At 46.6% G+C, this 17,450-nt stretch overlaps 1 protein-coding gene across 1 annotated transcript in view; it reads right to left on the bottom strand.

Moving 5' to 3' along the window:
- The window catches only part of TMEM132B (transmembrane protein 132B), a 463,877-nt gene that overhangs the window by 363,145 nt on the left and 83,282 nt on the right, over window positions 1-17,450 (bottom strand). The gene's annotated exons all lie outside the window — the stretch shown is intronic.

Genomic DNA, 17,450 nt, shown 5'->3' on the forward strand with positions numbered 1-17,450 from the left:
CCAGCTCAAACTGTGCACTGTGCCCTTGGGATCACAGTGTGAGACAGGACAGCAATCCTTCCCCTCCTGTTCACAAAGCTACCCTGTGGCCACGACTGTAGCACCCCCACTGAACGGGGTAGGGGTGGGTAGAAGACGGGTATCAGGGTGGATCAATAACACCCTCTGATCACAGCCAAACCACCACCCCGGTGCATGCAAAGCGGGGCTCAGTGCCAGGCGGGAGGTGAACACCCCTTTCAACTTCTACCCCTTCCCCACCATAAAGAAAGTGATGCCTCTCACATAACCTCTCCTCACTGAGAAGAATCTTGGTGCTTCCAATGTATGTGACACCACGAAAGATAGGAAGGAAAGCTCAGGATTTACCACTGGCGGATTAATATGATCCATTAATGCAGTAAGGCAGAAATAAACGGGAATTTTGCCTGCGTAAGGATTTCTAGACTGGGCATTAAATCAGACCAGTACATTTCTCCAGTGTCGCTGCACATACATTTACTCCCTGTACAGTGGGTATTGATTGTGAAATGTTATCACATACATCTAAAGCTCTCCAGGATTTGGCTCCCAGCTATCGCTCAATGCCAGTCCAGAATTCTCCCCTGCAGTTCCAAATGCTTGCATTTGCCCTTTAAGAAGGTTCCCCCTGGGTTTTTTTATATAGTACTATGCAAAACAGGGCTCCTCTGAAGTGACAATGCCACTTGCATGAAGTACCTACATGCATGCTCCAAAGAGGGTTTGGCTGTATGCCACGGTGTGCATTTATTAATTATATGGGGTTGGTTTCAAACACCTCAACATGTGAGGTCATTCAAGCCCAGCCACTTAGTAGCACTGCTCCATCATGCAAGCATCTTTGTCCAGAAGGACTTAGCTGACGTTCAGTACTTGTGGAGAGAGCAAGTTTAACCAAGCAGGCCAGACAGGAAACAAGTGTTGCCGTGAATTCAGGGAAGCGACAGCTCTGCGATTTGGTACCAGTGAGTTAACTTGAGTCATTCAACGTACGAACCCTCAACATGCCAAGCTGTTCACAACAGTGCCCTGATAGAATCCTTCAGCATACTGTCAGGAGTGCAACAAGGGTGCCTACTGATACCCTTCCTGCTCTTGATCACAATGGACTGGATGATGAACAGGACAACAGATGACCATCAACGAGGCATTCAGTGGATACTTTTCAAAGAGATAAAGGACAGTGATTTTGCTGGTGATGTCACCCTCCTTTCACACCAATATGAAAGCATGGAAGAAAAGGTCATAACGCTAGACAAAACTGCCTCAATGACTGGACTGAGCATTAACAAGGGAAAGACCAAGACAATGAGGATCAACCAGTTCAACACCACCACCATTACACTGAGGGAGGGGGGAGGGGGGTGACCTGGAAGACATGGAAGTATTACAAGCATAAATGGAGGAACAGACAAGGATATCAATGCCAGGATAGGGAAAACAACAGCTGCATTCAAGTCTCTCCAACCCATATGGAGTTCACAAATAATATCTGCGAAGACAAAACTGAGGATCTTCAACACAAATGTGAAGAGTGTGCTCTTACATGGATGCAAGACCTGGAGTACTAAAAAGTCTCCAAATCACAAGATACAGACATTCATAAACAGATGCCTGAGGTACATCCTTTGCATCAAATGGCAAGACTTCATCGCAAATGGGGAGCTTTGGAACAGAGCAGGTGAGAACCAACTGAAATCAAGAGCAGGAAGTGGGAATGGCTAGGCCCCACTGTCAGAAAACCATCATCCAGTGTAGTCCCTCAAGCTCTCACATGGAACCAGCAAGGAAAATACAAAGGAGGAAGACCTCGGACAATGTGGAGAAGATCTACTGAGGTTGAAGGACAACAACTCGGGTATTCCTGAAGCCAGCTGGAAGTTTTGTCCCAAGACAGGGTGAAGTGGAGGAGACTTGTAAATGACCTATGCTCCACACAAAGTACAAGAGTTAAGTAATAGTAGCAGAGCTTGTCCTATGTGCTTAAAGCTTCCTCCTAAAATCTGGTTATCATAAAGCTTATCCCAAAGCCTGTCTGCAATTCTTTTCTGAGGATTTTAATGTCAGTTCTTACACAGCAAATTCTAGTCACCTACACGACCTCATATTTCAAAATTGCACACATGTTCAGACTTAAATGTACAACTTAACACTTGCCCTGATTCAAATGCCTGATTTGTATGCACAGTTGATTCCTGAATAGATAGGTCATTTGTACAGTTGCATACCTATTTCTCTAGGTAAAATTTTGGAAGTCATAGCTCCTTTATTATAATCAGGCATTTATCCCTAGAAAATGTTGAGTGACTATACATTGTGTGTCAGAGCTGCAATTACTCAATTCAGACAGCTGTTCCTGGATCCTGGTTTGAAATCATACCAAGAGCTATGTAATAATGTGAAAAATATAAAAAGCCTCTATTTTCAATATTTACAAGTCAGGATTTTATTGTGATATTTGAATATGAGGTGAGTTGGCCTAGCGCAAGCTGGAACAAGAGGTTAATTTCTAAAATATACAATTGTGATTGAAAACAATATTGATAAGAAAAGAAACCAAAATGAAAAAGGTTGAAGAGGAATTTGGACAAAGCAAATTATCTGTGTGAGTGGGTATGTTTATGGGACAGGAATGTGTATCTTTGATTTGTGTATGTCAATAAATCTTTATTTCAATAAATTATTGTACAGACACCATTTGACTCCAGCTAAGGGACATCAGGGTTTTGCTATTTAGCAGGTGCTCTGTTGGTGAAATTGCAGGGAACATACTCACACAGGTGATGGAAGCAAACATTTTGGGAAAGAAGTTATCTAAGAGATTTGCCTGGTGACAAAGTGCCAACTTCCTAGAGATACGCAGACCTGTTTTCTTAAAGCTCCTGTGAAGCAACCATCTTTTAAACAGAATGAGGAATTCATTTCTTTTTTTATTCCTAGCAACTAGACTTTGCATTGCACAGTACTTGTAAAATGTGAGTCCTCCTATAAAAGTTGTGGTAGAACAAAATATAAATTGCCCTTGTAATGGAAAAGCTTTCACACCAAAAGAAGCACCAAAAAGAGGGCGGGAATCCAGACATTTGTTCATCCTTTTTTAGCCTACTCAGAGAGGAGGGTTCCACAGCGAAGCTAAAAACATTCATCAGAGGATTCTTTAACATTTTATTGCAACTTTTTATTAAGGTAATTATTTTCTGTTTGTTGACACTCAAGCTCGTTAAGTCAGCATTGCTGATTTCCTCGGCATCCTTCATACAAAGCCACGTGTCTGCAGTGGATACTAGCGTGTTATCAAACAGAAAGGCCTAATGTGCTATTAAACCGTGTAATAAAACTGACACTGCTATTATATAAGTTAATTAGGGTGAAAGGCTGATGGAACAGAGAGTGCTGTCATATTGGAAACAGGGAAAGCATAAAGCTGAGCCTTCTTCTATGCTGACACACACGCTGTGCAACCCTACTGAGGTTAACAAGATTTAAGTCGGTGCAGAATTTGGCCCATTAATTCTAAAGCTATTTTTAATTCCCAAGGTAGAATTTATTATCTCCAGATCCTGCCTGACTATGCCACAAACAACCGGGTACATTTTCTTTAAGTGCTTTTGGCCCTCTGCCCCAAAACTGATTGTTTTGGAGTCACCTCAAGCCATCAACAACCAAGACCTGTGGCAACGAACTCACCAACTTCCTGATGAAGAGAAATCAGGAAGAGAAGATGGCAATGGATTGGACGTACCCTTTGAAAGCCAACCACCACCATCACAAGACAAGCCTTAAGTTGGAACCCAAAAGAAAAAAGGAGAAGTGGGCACCCAAAAACCACCTGGTGTAGAGACCTGAAGGCAGACACTGAAAAGGTGAGATACACTTGGTCAGAACGGGAAACGATTGCCCAAGACAGTGGACACTGGTGAACAGTTGTCCAAGGCCAATGCTCCAAGATGTAGGAGTGGAAGAGGCTTACTGCTCCTACAAGTCAAGTGTATTTACAGCAGAAGCTCTTCCACCGAGAGAGTCTAAAAATCAGACAGACAGAATATAAAATCCTGGGAATACTCATCCCACTGCAACCAATACCAAAGAAGTACCGATACTGTACATCACGATGCTTGAAACAAAGGCTTGCAAGTTACCGGAACAAAGCTCTGCAACTTCTTCAGTCAATTCTCAGTTTGATTCCAGAGCTTACAAGAAGATTCTGATATTTATCCCTTGCAGAGTTTAATCCCTATCGCTCTTCTGAACAGCAGTCCCTGCTCCTTATTGGCAAGCCAGGCCGAAATTGCCCTGCCTCATGGAACCAGAGCCCTCTTCCCCTTGAGACGAATTAGACACAGAGGATCCCCGCTTTGCACTGTTTGGGTTGCTGTTATTATGGTTTTAGGCACTTCAACAAGCTCAAAACTGAGGAGTTCCTAGGATAAATGTAATGCTTTTAGAAAGAGAGAGGTAGAAAACTGTTCCACTCCAGCACTTGCAGAGACACCTGCTTTGTCAGAGTTGTGTCTTCTTCTAGATATAACAGAAGGTATTTCTAAAACCTTTTGTGAACTTGGCTCAGAAATACCTCTCCTTACCTGTTTTTCATGCTGATTATGGCAAAAGTTGCATTTGTCCTAATTCTAATGCAGCAAAAGCTATTATACACTATGGCTCCGATTCTGATTCTACTTTGATTAGTTTTAGACTGCATAGTAACAGTAACACTTTCTAATGTACACTTGTGTAAAACTTTGACCCAAGGGCAGGGGACCAACAGCCTCACTAGGTGCTTGAGTTATGTCTCCACTACCCAGCATTTGACCCGGCCAGGGTTGATTTTCCAGGGTTTGATTTTGTGCACCTAGTAGGGATGAGAAAAATCAAACTACCTGGGGACAGCAGTCGACTCCCATACTCCTCAGTCTCGCAAGGAATAAGGGAGGTCAACCAGAGAGTTTCTCCCATCACTCTCCCTCTGTGAGGGCGGCCAGGTAAGTTGATTCTAGATAAGTTGAATCTAGCCACACAATGGCCGTTGCCAGAATTGCCTATCTACAATCGACTTTAATGTCTAATGTAGACCTGGCCTTGGACAAAGTTGGGGAGGGGCAGCTTTGGGCTCCTGGAAGGGGGAGCACCTCAGATGGAAGGGGTGGGGCCGGTGGCAGCCAGCCCTCAGCACCGCCTGGATGGCAGACTCACCCACCCCTCCCTCCTGCAACCCTCAGTGCACCAGATGGTGTTCCAGCAGCAATTTAAAGGGCCCAGGGCTCTGGGCCTTTGTGACTCACCAGACTCCAGGGCAGTTGTCTCCCTCCCTTCCCTTCCCCAGCCCTGCAGTGGGCCTACCACAGGGAACAGACTTTCAACAGGATTCAGCTTCCATTCCGGAAGCGGCTGGGAGCAGAGCGCTTCTGAAAGCCTGGCTCCAACTGCAGGTGCTCTACACCTGTAAAATTCAGCTCTGTCTCGCTCCACGCGGCACAGCCTGTGCGCTGGCAGGACGCCCACCACTCTGATCACACTCTTCACTTGGTAGGCTGCAGCTGCAAGGAGGCAGCCTAGACTAGCGGATAAAGCGAGTGAAATTCTGGCTCCACTGAAGTCAGTGAGAGTTTCACCATTGACTTCAGTGACGCCAGGTTTTTGCCCCCGAAGGCCGGGCTATTTTCCTCATTCAGTCATTCTCTGGTCAAGTCACTTAACTTCCAATGCTGTGTCCACACTGTGAGGGGTGGGGGGGTTGGTTTCCCCAGGTCACCTGCATATACTCAGGGTGCTCAGTGGCAGCTAAAGCAAGTATAAACAGCAGTGTCGCCACAGCAGAACGGGAAAGGGCAGTGACCCTGCTGAGTTCATAGGACCCATTTCAGGAGTGTTGAGCTGTGCCTCTGCATCTTCTGCTCAGGCTACCTTAGCTAGGCTGTGTTAATACTCATGCTAGTTCTCACTCAGCTACTAGGCATATGTGCAAACAAACTGGGGAACCCTTCGCTTGTAGTGTAGACAAACCTTGACTTACCCATCTCTCAAATGTATACCATAAATTTCTAGAGCCTGGTGCTTGGCAGCTGGGTTGAACCCATCACCTTAGCAGGTGAAGCCATGTGCCATTAATGTATGAACTTCAAGCATACTCCCTTTCAGCTAAGGCTGGAGAGCAGAATTTGCTCGCCCTTTCTCGTGGTCCCAGTGCCTGTGGGTCACACATGGATGGTGGGCAGGCTAATTAGCAAAGTAGAAAAAGTGGCAGGTACTTTCAGAGCTTCATATAAGTACCTCCAATGGTTCCATATTTTGTTGAAGGGGCAGCACAAACATTCACATATTTCCAGGGACAGTGCTTAAAAATGGTAAATGGGGGAGGGGTGCATTTGGGGAAAGCAAAATGGTAGATTTCGAAAGGAAATAAGCACATAAAATAGGAAGGAAAGTTCTTGCCAATTTATGATGCAGAGGGCTTCATTGAGGAGAGCGTTAATTTTCTTTACAATTTGTCTACCAGTAATTTATTGTAATGCCCTTTTGTTTCATATTCCTTTGAAATCTCACAAACTTCTCGGCAGGAATTTCAGGTAAGCTGGTATCCAATATTTTTAGAAGAAATTCCCTTCTGCATTTGCTTATACTAACAAAAAATCTAATCTCTTCCACCGGCAAAGAAAAATTAAATATCTAAGGGTAGCATATTATCTTTTCAAACTGCCACGCACTGGCAATCAGTCACACTAAACATTTGTTTTCTATTTCTCTTATAACCTGTAGGGGCTAAATATAAGCATATCATTGTTTAACGCACACACAGTACTGTAAATAGTGTTGATTTTATCTATTACATATTGGGTCCAGAGTTTGGATACAGCCCGAGAGTATTAGCTATGTTCCAGTTAATATAGTTTTTGTTCTCAGTTAAACTGGGAAATTTGAGACATTTCCAAATCAAAATATTTTCTATTCATTTTATTTACATAACAAAAATATACCCTGCAACTGCTGAAAAACCCTCTTGCAACTCGCCTGCGGTGCTAGAGGGTTTTGATTTTGTGTCGCTTGTACAGCTATTTATCAAACACTAATGGCCCCACTTGCTATATAACCTGGACAAATTGCATGTTAGTAGGTTCAGCAATCAGCACATTTTGTACCCAATTACTGCCATGATTTTGTGGGATTCTTGTCTAGTGATTAAAAACACAAAATAAAACTGCAACAGAAAGTAACTGAAGCAACAGATATTTATATAGAGCAAATAAAAGTGAAAATGAGATTACCCATTAAAATGGATTCAATGTGCCACACTGGTTGATGGGGCTTTAGCCACTGCTTCTGCAGGTTGTACCTCCCTCATCTGGCACCCATGGGACCTCAGCAGGCCCAGCTGCCTGGAGGGGGACACTCCTGCAGGGCTCTCCCTGGTCAGACAGGGTCCCTGTGGTTGTGGGGCTGCCAATAGGGCTCAGCACCCAACTGGCTCCCTTGCATGGGGCTGCAGGGCTCTGCTGGCATCAGGGTCCCTGGGGCTAGAGGGCTGCCAGCGGGGATCCATGCCCCAGCCAGGGCTTTTCCTCCCCCACTCCACGCCCTCCCCCAGCACTGGGGTCCACAGCCCAGCTTCCTCCTCCACCCCATCTCCCGCCAGCACTGGGGATCCCGACTGGAGCTGGGCTCCCCATAGCAGGGTTTCCCAATGCCAGCCAGGCTCCCTACAGTGGAGCTCCCCAACCTGGCTCCCTGCCCCGGGTCTCCCCAGAGAAGGCCACAGCAGGACTGCTCTGCACCAGGCATTGCTGGAGCTCTCTGGCCCAAGTGCTGTCCGGTTCAGCAGCATCCATTGCTCTGCTGGACAAGGGATGTTGCCAGACAAGAGAGTGACAGACAATGGAGGTTCAACCTGTAGCAGCTTGTGCTTATTGACAGGGTCTGACTATTTCTCCGTCAATGCCAAAGAGCGTTTCAGACACGAGTAACTCAATCCCTCCTGAAAAGTCTAGGTGGTGAATGTGCAAGAAACACCGCCAGAGTCCTCAGACGTGACTGCCTGAGCAAACTTCTTCTCCAATGGTTGCTCTGTCCGGGCGTTTGACTTGACAGCTCCTCTGCAGCTTGCAAACGCTGCACAGATTGTGCTACCGGAGTAAGACGATGTTACGTGTGTGTTGTCCCTCCCAGTGATCCCTGAAACCCGCACTGTATGTAATCTCAGAAAAAGCTACTGCATGCCAAATTCTCACCCGGATGCTCACTACGTACACACCTGGATCATGCCAAAGTATGAATGGACATACAAACAATAGGATGCACGATAGGATGTTAGACTGAAAACGCAACTTGCTGACCAAACTCCAGGTAGTTTTCTCCATTACAGCAGGAGCAGCTTAGCCACGTTTCACTAAAGTAAGTGTTTGGGCTCATCTACACCATGCAGCTGGTGGAGCTGCTTTATGTCAACAGGAGACAGTTCTCCAGCCAGCGTAATAAAACCACCTCCATGAGATGTCAGAGGTGTGTCTGCAGGAGAAGCACAGGAAAGAGTCCCTCTGCTTTCCAGTTCTGGATTGGGAAAGCAGGCCCGCAACAACAGGCACCAGGGAGTCCAGTTCAGCCAACTGCAGCCCTGGACTGGAACACGTTCCGTGCTAATGGAATCTCTAGGGAAATCAGCTGTGGTCGAGGACATTTCTGTTGTACATAAGCAAAGTGCAATTTTCCAAGAGTTTATAAACAGGCCAAATGGGGACAGGTTTTCAGAGGGGACCTTTCTATAAGGAAGCTAACCCCCTGACAAATTTCTAGTCCCTGTTGCAAAAGCATGAGGGTGCCAGAGCTTCTCAAACAAAAGGTTGCAAGAATATTTTAACTTGAGCAAAAACAACAAGCTGGTCACTAGTTTCATGCTTGGAAACAGCTGAATTATTTCGGCTGAAGTTCTTTTAAAAAAAGAAAAGAAAAGACTCAGCCCAAGGTAGACATCAGACATGAAGAATTTCAGCCCAAACGTTTCACATTTGGCCAAGAGTTACAAGCAAACTGTAAAGGGGGAGCTATAGTGGGAACCGTCTGTCACAGGCAAATTAAAACGTTCGTCTAACGCGGGCCCAATCCTGCTCCCTCCCCCAAAGCAGCAGCAGAAGCGGAGCTGTTCCGCTGTGTACCTGACTGCAGGTTCACGAAGCTCACACAGGTGCTGATGCTCAGCTCAGATAAATTGGCACAGCACTCCTGATGTCACTGTGGATAACAACAACTAGCTCTTAGATAGCACTTTTCGTCAGTAACTGTCAAAGCACTTCACAAGCTTGTTAAAATCTATTTTAACGTCTTTTTAACCTATTATAATGAGGCTGCAGATTTCTCCCTACAACACATTCCCATGGAGCTCCTGCTGAATTAAAGGTATTACACTACATCATGCTGCCCAGCCTGCGCGAAAACAGCATTTATTTTTCTTATGCTGATATGCAGAAATTTCAGTGCGCTTGTCTGTGTAAACACCCCATTACAAAGACATACAGTTGGCACTAATTGTTTACAGACCAGATTATTCATTCCCTACTGTGTGCCTTCCTGACTTGACGAGTCATAATCCAATGCCCTTGAAGCAGCTACTTCACTCACGGTGAAGTACAAGAATGCATATAAGTACGTTTCAGGCCCATTGTGCTACATGTGAGAAGCGTTCCCTGGAGGCTGAGTGCTTGGCCAGCCAACCAGGAGAGATTCAACTGCCACCCAGCTGATTAGCAGCGTGCCCTCAGCCGGCAGCATGGTGGCGTACATCCGCACATGAACATTTATTCTGCACATGGGTGGAAAAACCTAGAAGGCGCCTTGCATGTGAGTCATACTCATCCAAGAAAATATTTGGGAAGTGCTTCACTTCTAGCAAAGTGGTTTCTCCCCACTTCTCTCATGACCATCATCCAGTGTTCCCTGTAACCTGAGTGCTTATGTGACTGCCCAGGAGCACAGCGCCCATAGCTGGCAGCATATTTGCCTACTAGCGGTGCACATCCCCATACACCTTGGTGCAATAACAAAATGTAGTCCACCCATCGACGGAAAAATTAGAAGGAACCCTGCCAGTTTCCTGGGATGGGATCCTGAAGCCCCATCTATGCATCTAAACCGGTCAGCTGTCAGTGATGGCCCAGAACCAACCCTTCAGTGAGGGCCCGGAACCAACCCTTCAGTGAGGGCCCAGAACCAACCCTTCAGTGAGGGCCCGGAACCAACCCTTCAGAGGCAAACAGTTCCAGACTTTAGAGCTGCGGTGTCCAACACGTTCGCCACTCACCACATGTGGTGAACAGGACACCATGGGGTGGAGATTCTGGCTCGGGAGCCGCGTGCCTTTAAATCTGGCTCCTCCTAGAGCTGCTTGCAGGGAGTGCCGACTGTCTGCTTCATGCACGCGCCCCACTGATTGGTGGGAGAAACATGTGGGCGCAGCGGGGGCAGCAGCAGCCCCGGTCCTGGCAGCCCCAGCAGTGGCAGCCCTGGTGGCCCCGGCAGTGGTGCCTCCAGCCACGCCCGTGGCCCCAACAGCAGCCCCAGCCCCTGGCAGCTCCAGGGGCAGCTCTGGTGAGTCGCCGGCCCTGATTTAGAATGGGGGGCTGGGAGTGCACAGCTCTAGTGCAGGGAAGGACATTTATTTGGAGCAGGAGCGGGCTAGTGGAGCCTGGCTCTGCAGGAGGGGGAGGGCATTTATGGGGGCGGGGGGGCTGGGGAAGCCTGGCTCTTGGGGACTTGAGGGGGATTTATTTAGAGAGGGAGGCTGTGGCAAATATGGAAGGATGACAACCACAAGTGCTTCAGAGTATTTAATCCTGGATCGAGGTCCAGATACGATGTTTCTGCACTGCAGGTCATTTCTAGATCATTTCCTACAGAACGGGCATTAAGGGAAAAGAGAAGGAAAAGCTGAGCTGATACCAGTGGGTGAACAAAGTGCGCACACAGAGAAACAGGCATTTGGAAAAGAGGGATGAGGAGGCGGTTAACAAAGGAAGAAAGAGGCGTTGTGGGGGAGATATAGTTGGCACTTTGAAAGGAACCAGCACCACTAGAAATTTCAGAAGAGAGAATGAGGCCTGAAAAAAATAAAATAAAACAGAGAAAACACAAGCCTGCAGCAGCTGTGTCAGGTAAACAGAGAAAGTGCTCAGGCTCCTGGAAACTGATCCCAGATGCCCTCTTAAATGAAAAGATCTTTTCTCTGTATGCAGGTAGGCATAATGCATCCCTGTAACACAAAGAGCACTGTGATTGACAGCATGTTTAGCAGAACTGCACAATTTAAATAAGAACAGGCAGGACACGCCCCAGTCTTAGTTCCCTACGCCCAAGTATTATGAAACAGGTTCCCAACACCCTGCCTATCAATCTCCCTGCGTGTGATTTTCCCACCTGGACACGTGCTGGCTTCCGACTGCTTTTCGAATCCCATATTTTCTTTTTGAAATGACTGATTCACAAGTAACAATCAAACTTTTGTGTTTAAAGTTTCTGATTCCACTTAGTCATTTTCTTTCTTCTCCCTCCCCGCCCAATATTCTGGGTTCTTTTCACTGACACCTTCTTTCAGGTTTCCCTCCGAGAGGCTTCATTTCTCCCTCTAATTGAGTTGTTGTCATGGAAATCATTCTCCCGCTCAGTCTTTCTTGAAAGGCTTTAGACACCAGCCCCCCTGCTTTGTCACTTTTTCCACTGACAGCAATCAGCCCCGCCACTTCTCCTCCCTGCACAGGGAAGCAGCTTTTTACATACTCCAGCTATTTCTGTGGGGTCAGGAACTTTAGAGCTGTACTAAACTGTTAGCACTTCAGAACAGAGCTCATATTTACCTGGGAAATCCATCAGACACACTCTCCACTGCACCTACCACCATGGGCACTGGCTTTAGTCTTTGAGGACTGCCTGCCTCCCCAGCAGACACATCATCAAATTTTTTATAATCCGGTTTTTTTTATAATCCGGTTTTTATCTGTGACCTACCCTGAGGTACATTTACAGCTTCACAAACAACAAACAGTCCTGTAGCACCTTAAAAACTAACCAATTTATTTATTAGGTAATGAACTTTCAAGGGTGAGACTGACTTCTCCAATTTCGCAAAAGTGGGTCTTACCTGTGAAAGCACATTACCTGATAAATACATTTGTCAGACACATAGATGAAAGTAATTGGTTGTGGAAAAGTCAATGTGGTTTTTGTAAAGGGAAATCATACCTTACTAACCTACTAGAGTTCTTTGTGGGGGGTCAATAAGCATGTGGACAAGGGAAATCCAGTGGTTAAAGTGTACATAGATTTCCAGAAAGACTTTGACAAAGTCCCTCAGCAAAGGCTCTTGAGAAAAGTAAGTTGTCATGGGATAAGAGGGAAGGTCCTGTCATGGGCTGATAACTGCTTAAAAAACAGGAAACAAAGGGTAGGAATAATGGTAAGTTTTCAGAATGGAGAGTGGTAACTAGTGGGGTCCCCCAAGGGTCTGTAGTGGGACCGATCCTATTCAGCCTATTTATGAATGATCTGGAGAAAGGGGTAAACAGCAAGGTGGCAAAATCTGCAGGTGACACTAAACTGCTCAAGATGGTTAAGAACAAAGCCCACTGTGAAAAGCTTCAAAAAGACCTCAAAAAACTAAGCAATTGGGCGACAAAATGGCAAACGAAATGTAATGTTGATCAATGTAAATAACACACATTAGCCGTGTCTACACGTGCACGCTACTTCGAAGTAGCGGCACTAACTTCGAAATAGCGCCCGTCATGGCTACACGTGTTGGGCGCTATTTCGATGTTAACATCGACGTTAAGTGGTGAGACGTCGAAGCCGCTAACCCCATGAGGGGATAGGAATAGCGCCCTACTTCGACGTTCAACGTCGAAGTAGGGACCGTGTAGTCGTTGCGCGTCCCGCAACATCGAAATTGCGGGGTCCTCCATGGCGGCCATCAGCTGAGGGGTTGAGAGATGCTCTCTCTCGAGCCCCTGCGGGGATCTACGGTCACCGTGTGCAGCAGCCCTTAGCCCAGGGCTTCTGGCTGCTGCTGCGGCAGCTGGGGATCCATGCTGCAGGCACAGGGTCTGCAACCAGTTGTCAGCTCTGTGGATCTTGTGTTGTTTAGTGCAACTGTGTCTGGGAGGGGCCCTTTAAGGGAGCGGCTTGCTGTTGAGTCCGCCCTGTGACCCTGTCTGCAGCTGTGCCTGGCACCCTTATTTCGATGTGTGCTACTGTGGCGTGTAGACGTTCCCTCGCAGCGCCTATTTCGATGTGGTGCTGCGCAACGTCGATGTTGAACGTCGACGTTGCCAGCCCTGGAGGACATGCAGACGTTATTCATCGAAATAGCCTATTTCGATGTAGCGTTCACATGTAGACGTAGCCATTGGAAAAAATACCCCCACACTATAGTCACAAAATGACGGGAACCAATTTACCTGCATCCACTTGAGAGAGAGAGAGAGAGGGAGAAAGATCTTGGAATCATTGTGGATAGTTCTCCGAAAACAGCAGCACTCAAAAAAGCCAACAGACTACTGGGAATCATTAAAAAAGAGAGAGAGAATAAGACAGAGAACATCTTATTGCTTTGATAGAAATCATGTCTTCAGTACTGCAGACAGATGTGGTCGCCTCATCTCAAAAAGATATCTTGGCATTGGAAGAGGTTTAGAAGAGGACAAGAAAAATGACTAGGGGTGTGGAAAGCGTGCCATATGAAGAGAGGTTAAAATGACTGGGACTTCTCCAATTTGAAAATAGGAGGCTAAGGCAGGATATGATAGAGGTCTATAAAATCATGACTGGCGTGGAAAAAGTGAATAAGGAAAAATTATTTACTTGTTCCCATAACATAAGAACTAGGGGATCACCAAATGAAATTCATGGGTTTAAAACAAACAAAAGGAAGGTTTCCTTCGTGCAGTGGTAGGCCTGCGGAACTCCTTGCCAGAGGATATTGTGAAGGCCAGGACTTTAACCTTCAAAGACTAACAAAATAATGTATTAGGTCATGAGCTTTCGTGGGACAGACCCACTTCTTCACATCTGGAGTTAGTGCTGTACTGGAAATAGGCTATACATACAAAAGGATGGGAATCAATTTAGCTGTAACCACACAAGACAGAGATCTTGGAATTCAAAAAAGGTTCAAAAATGAGCTAGATAAATTCAAGGAGGTTAGGTCCACCAATGCCTATTAGCCAGGACGGGCCCCTAGTCTCTGTTGGTGAGAGGCTGGAATGGATAGCAGCAGATGGATCACTTGATGATTCCCTGTTCTGTTCACTCTCTCTCTGGGGCATCTCGCACTGGCCACTGTCAGAAGAAAGGATACTGGGCGAGCTGGGCCTTTGGTCTGACCCAGTCTCCCCGTTCTTATGTTCTTAACCCTGTGCAGAGAGCTGAGCCCCACCATGCTTCAACTCTCACTTCAAGTACTCCATTTCTCTGGGCTCTGACACAACTTGAATGAGGAAACAAAAGCAAACCAAACCATTCCGAGACTTCGACCAGGCTGGGGCTGGGTTCAGTGGTTCCGGTGGGAGGAGCTGTTATTTTTCCCCCCAGACCATTTCATCCCTTTCTCACTGCGACTGCTAGATCTGCCCACACTTCCTATATATCCATCCCTGTTAGGACAACAAGATGTTCATGCCTCATCAGTACAGTGCATTATAAGGCTCCCAAAAAAAAAACAAAAAAAAACCTTTTCTCAATTTACTTATGTCAGCAGTCCCATTGACTTCAGTAGGCAACTCACATGAATAAGGCAAAGGCCAAACTATCCCTTATTTTCCGGCGTTCCTAAAAAACAGACCCCCAGAAATTACAAATCCTGTGCTGCCCCCTTCATCTGACTCATTCCCAGATTTTCAAATTAAATCAACAAGGCAGAATTCCCTAAAAATGAGCAAACTGTTTCAGCCACTCTGAGGGTAGTTACGACACCAGCTGAATGCGCCCTTGTTCTTTACATGTATTTGCCTGACACTAGAGGCAAAAACAAAAGGTCAAACTGAGGCCAAATCCAGATTTCACCAGCCTGCATAGTGGATAGGGAGTAAAGTATTCTAAATCCCAGATAGTAAAACACAGGCATGCATTCAGCCATGACTAACTCCCCAAACAGACTTCAAATGCAAAACAAGAAATCTGCTCCATGATCAGTCAAATATTCCCATAAAGCGACTACTTAGAATGATCAAAACAAAAAGCAGTCAAGTAGCCCTTTAAAGACTAGCAAAATAGTTCATTAGGTGAGCTTTCATGGGACAGACCGAAGTGGGTCTGTCCCACGAAAGCTCACCCAATAAACTATTTTGCTAGTCTTTAAAGGGCTACTTGACTGCTTTTTGTTTTGATAGTGTATAGACTAGCACGGCTTACTCTCTGTTACTTAGAATGATGTTTACAATCTATATTTCATTTCACCTGATGTCTTTTACTCCAGTTTGTTTTTCTATCACCTGCAGACGATTGCAGAGGGGTCATTTTTGAACTAAAAAGTTGCTTTGCACCTACTGACTTCAAATCTGATGATAACAAGCCTGTGCAGTACTCTACCACCTGCAGCTTAGTCACTTTTACCCTGCTTAAAGGAAATAAGTTGAAAGCTAAGCAAGGTCAGCAGTCAGATAGGAGACCCCCATAGAATATGCAAAAGCTTCAGGAAATTGAAGCATTGCTGAGTCTCCCCAGTGAGTGAGTCTTGAACCAGGGCTCCAGCATGGTGTTAAGGGCACTGCACTGCTGGACACAACGTCTTTTAACTGGAATGTAAAATGAGGTCCTAAGCCTCGACAGTCAAAGACTTGATAGCATTTTCATGTAAGTAGCAGTGCTAAATCCCAGTGCCTTGGTAAATTCAACTATGCAACCCACTTACATTTCCCAGCACTGCCCACTGGGGCCCTATTTCCCTTCCTAAAGTGTTTCTGGAATTCTGTTAAACAGCTGCCAGGCTCCATCCCAGACGCGACTCTTTCCATGGTGCATCAAGTTAGCTCTGCTTCCATTAGGGATTCCGAATGTGGTACCTGTTTAGATTTGTACAGCTCTGTGGCATGATATGTGCTATTGAGGTATGTGGAGATCACAACTTTTAGGAGAATCATGATGAAGATTTAGCTACACATTTCACGGCCTAATAGTATTTTCCAGTATAAATTCTGTGGTAAAGAGGAGAATGGAAGAATGGTCTCCAAACGTGGGCGGAAGGTGAACTTTTCTTCCCTCAGCCCCACGCCTTCTGCCTAAGGCCCTGCTTCTTCCACCCAGGATTTCCATAGAAGGCAAGCCCCCAACTCTAGGGGCAGGCCCCCAGTTGACCCACCCCACCCCATCTCAAAGTGGGCGGCACACAGCCCCAGCCTCCCCAGAGCACAGAGAGGGCATGCTGCCCCAGTCTGGGCATGATTGAAGCCTGGGCAGCCATGGAAGGGTGGGTGGTAGGGAACTCAGGAGCTGTGCTGAAGAATGAGAGGGACCAGGGCCGGAGTATGGGCAGGGCCAGCGGGGCAGTTTGGGAAGGCAACGCCTTCCCCTGCCTCTGATGCTCAACACCCAGGGTTTCCAACTGCAGCACTATGCAAATGAAATCTTCCTGGGCTCCAGTGTGTAGAATTCTTACTCTGCCAGAAACCCAGCAATACAAGCATGCTAACGTAACCACCCCCAGGCAGACCTCCCTTGGAACTTCGTGCAGAAGCCTCTATAGCTTGAGCTAAAAGCCAGGGCCCTTTCAGCTAAGGCTGTAGAAGAGGCTCAGTCTTTCTCTGTGTAAGGGGCTGTAGCCAGACATGAACCCCCCATTTGGCCTTTTCTTACTCTCCCCCCCACTGGGAGAGAGAGAGAGAAATAAGCAGGGGAGACAGGCGGCCTTTGATGTCCTGGGAATGCAGGTGTGCTGTCTCGCCCAGCCTCTCTACTATACACAAAACACCAGACAGTGAATGGGCTAGCTAATGGCCGCCCTTCTGGCTGATCTCGGTAATTGACACGCCTTGATCACTTCCCCAGGAAGGACGGGGAACCCCCGCCCATCACCTCCAAAGGTGCCCAATTGTCCACAATTCACAGGTGCGAATTGAGCCTTGCACCTTCCCTTGGCTTGGAAACCTGGGGTTCAAAAACATTCCTTCCAATTGGCCACTTGAGACCAGGAAGAAGCGTACGTGACAAAAGGAGTATAAAGGGGCTTGGCAGACCACCCCGCCACCCTTTGAGTTTCAATCACCTACACCTGCTGGCCAGGTCTGGAATTAACTCCCGAGACTGGGGACGCCTGGTTCGTATCTCCTTCTTCCCGAGGGACTGAGAGAAAGATTCTGGGTCACACTGGATCTAGGAGGCAGGGATAAGAATTATACCTGTATTGCACTTCTTTCCTATAGGAATTGAGGGAAAGACTCTGGTTCCACCAGGTCTAAGAGGCA

This window comes from Carettochelys insculpta, chromosome 18, assembly GCF_033958435.1.
Source record: "Carettochelys insculpta isolate YL-2023 chromosome 18, ASM3395843v1, whole genome shotgun sequence".
NCBI classification, from domain to species: Eukaryota; Metazoa; Chordata; order Testudines; family Carettochelyidae; genus Carettochelys; species Carettochelys insculpta.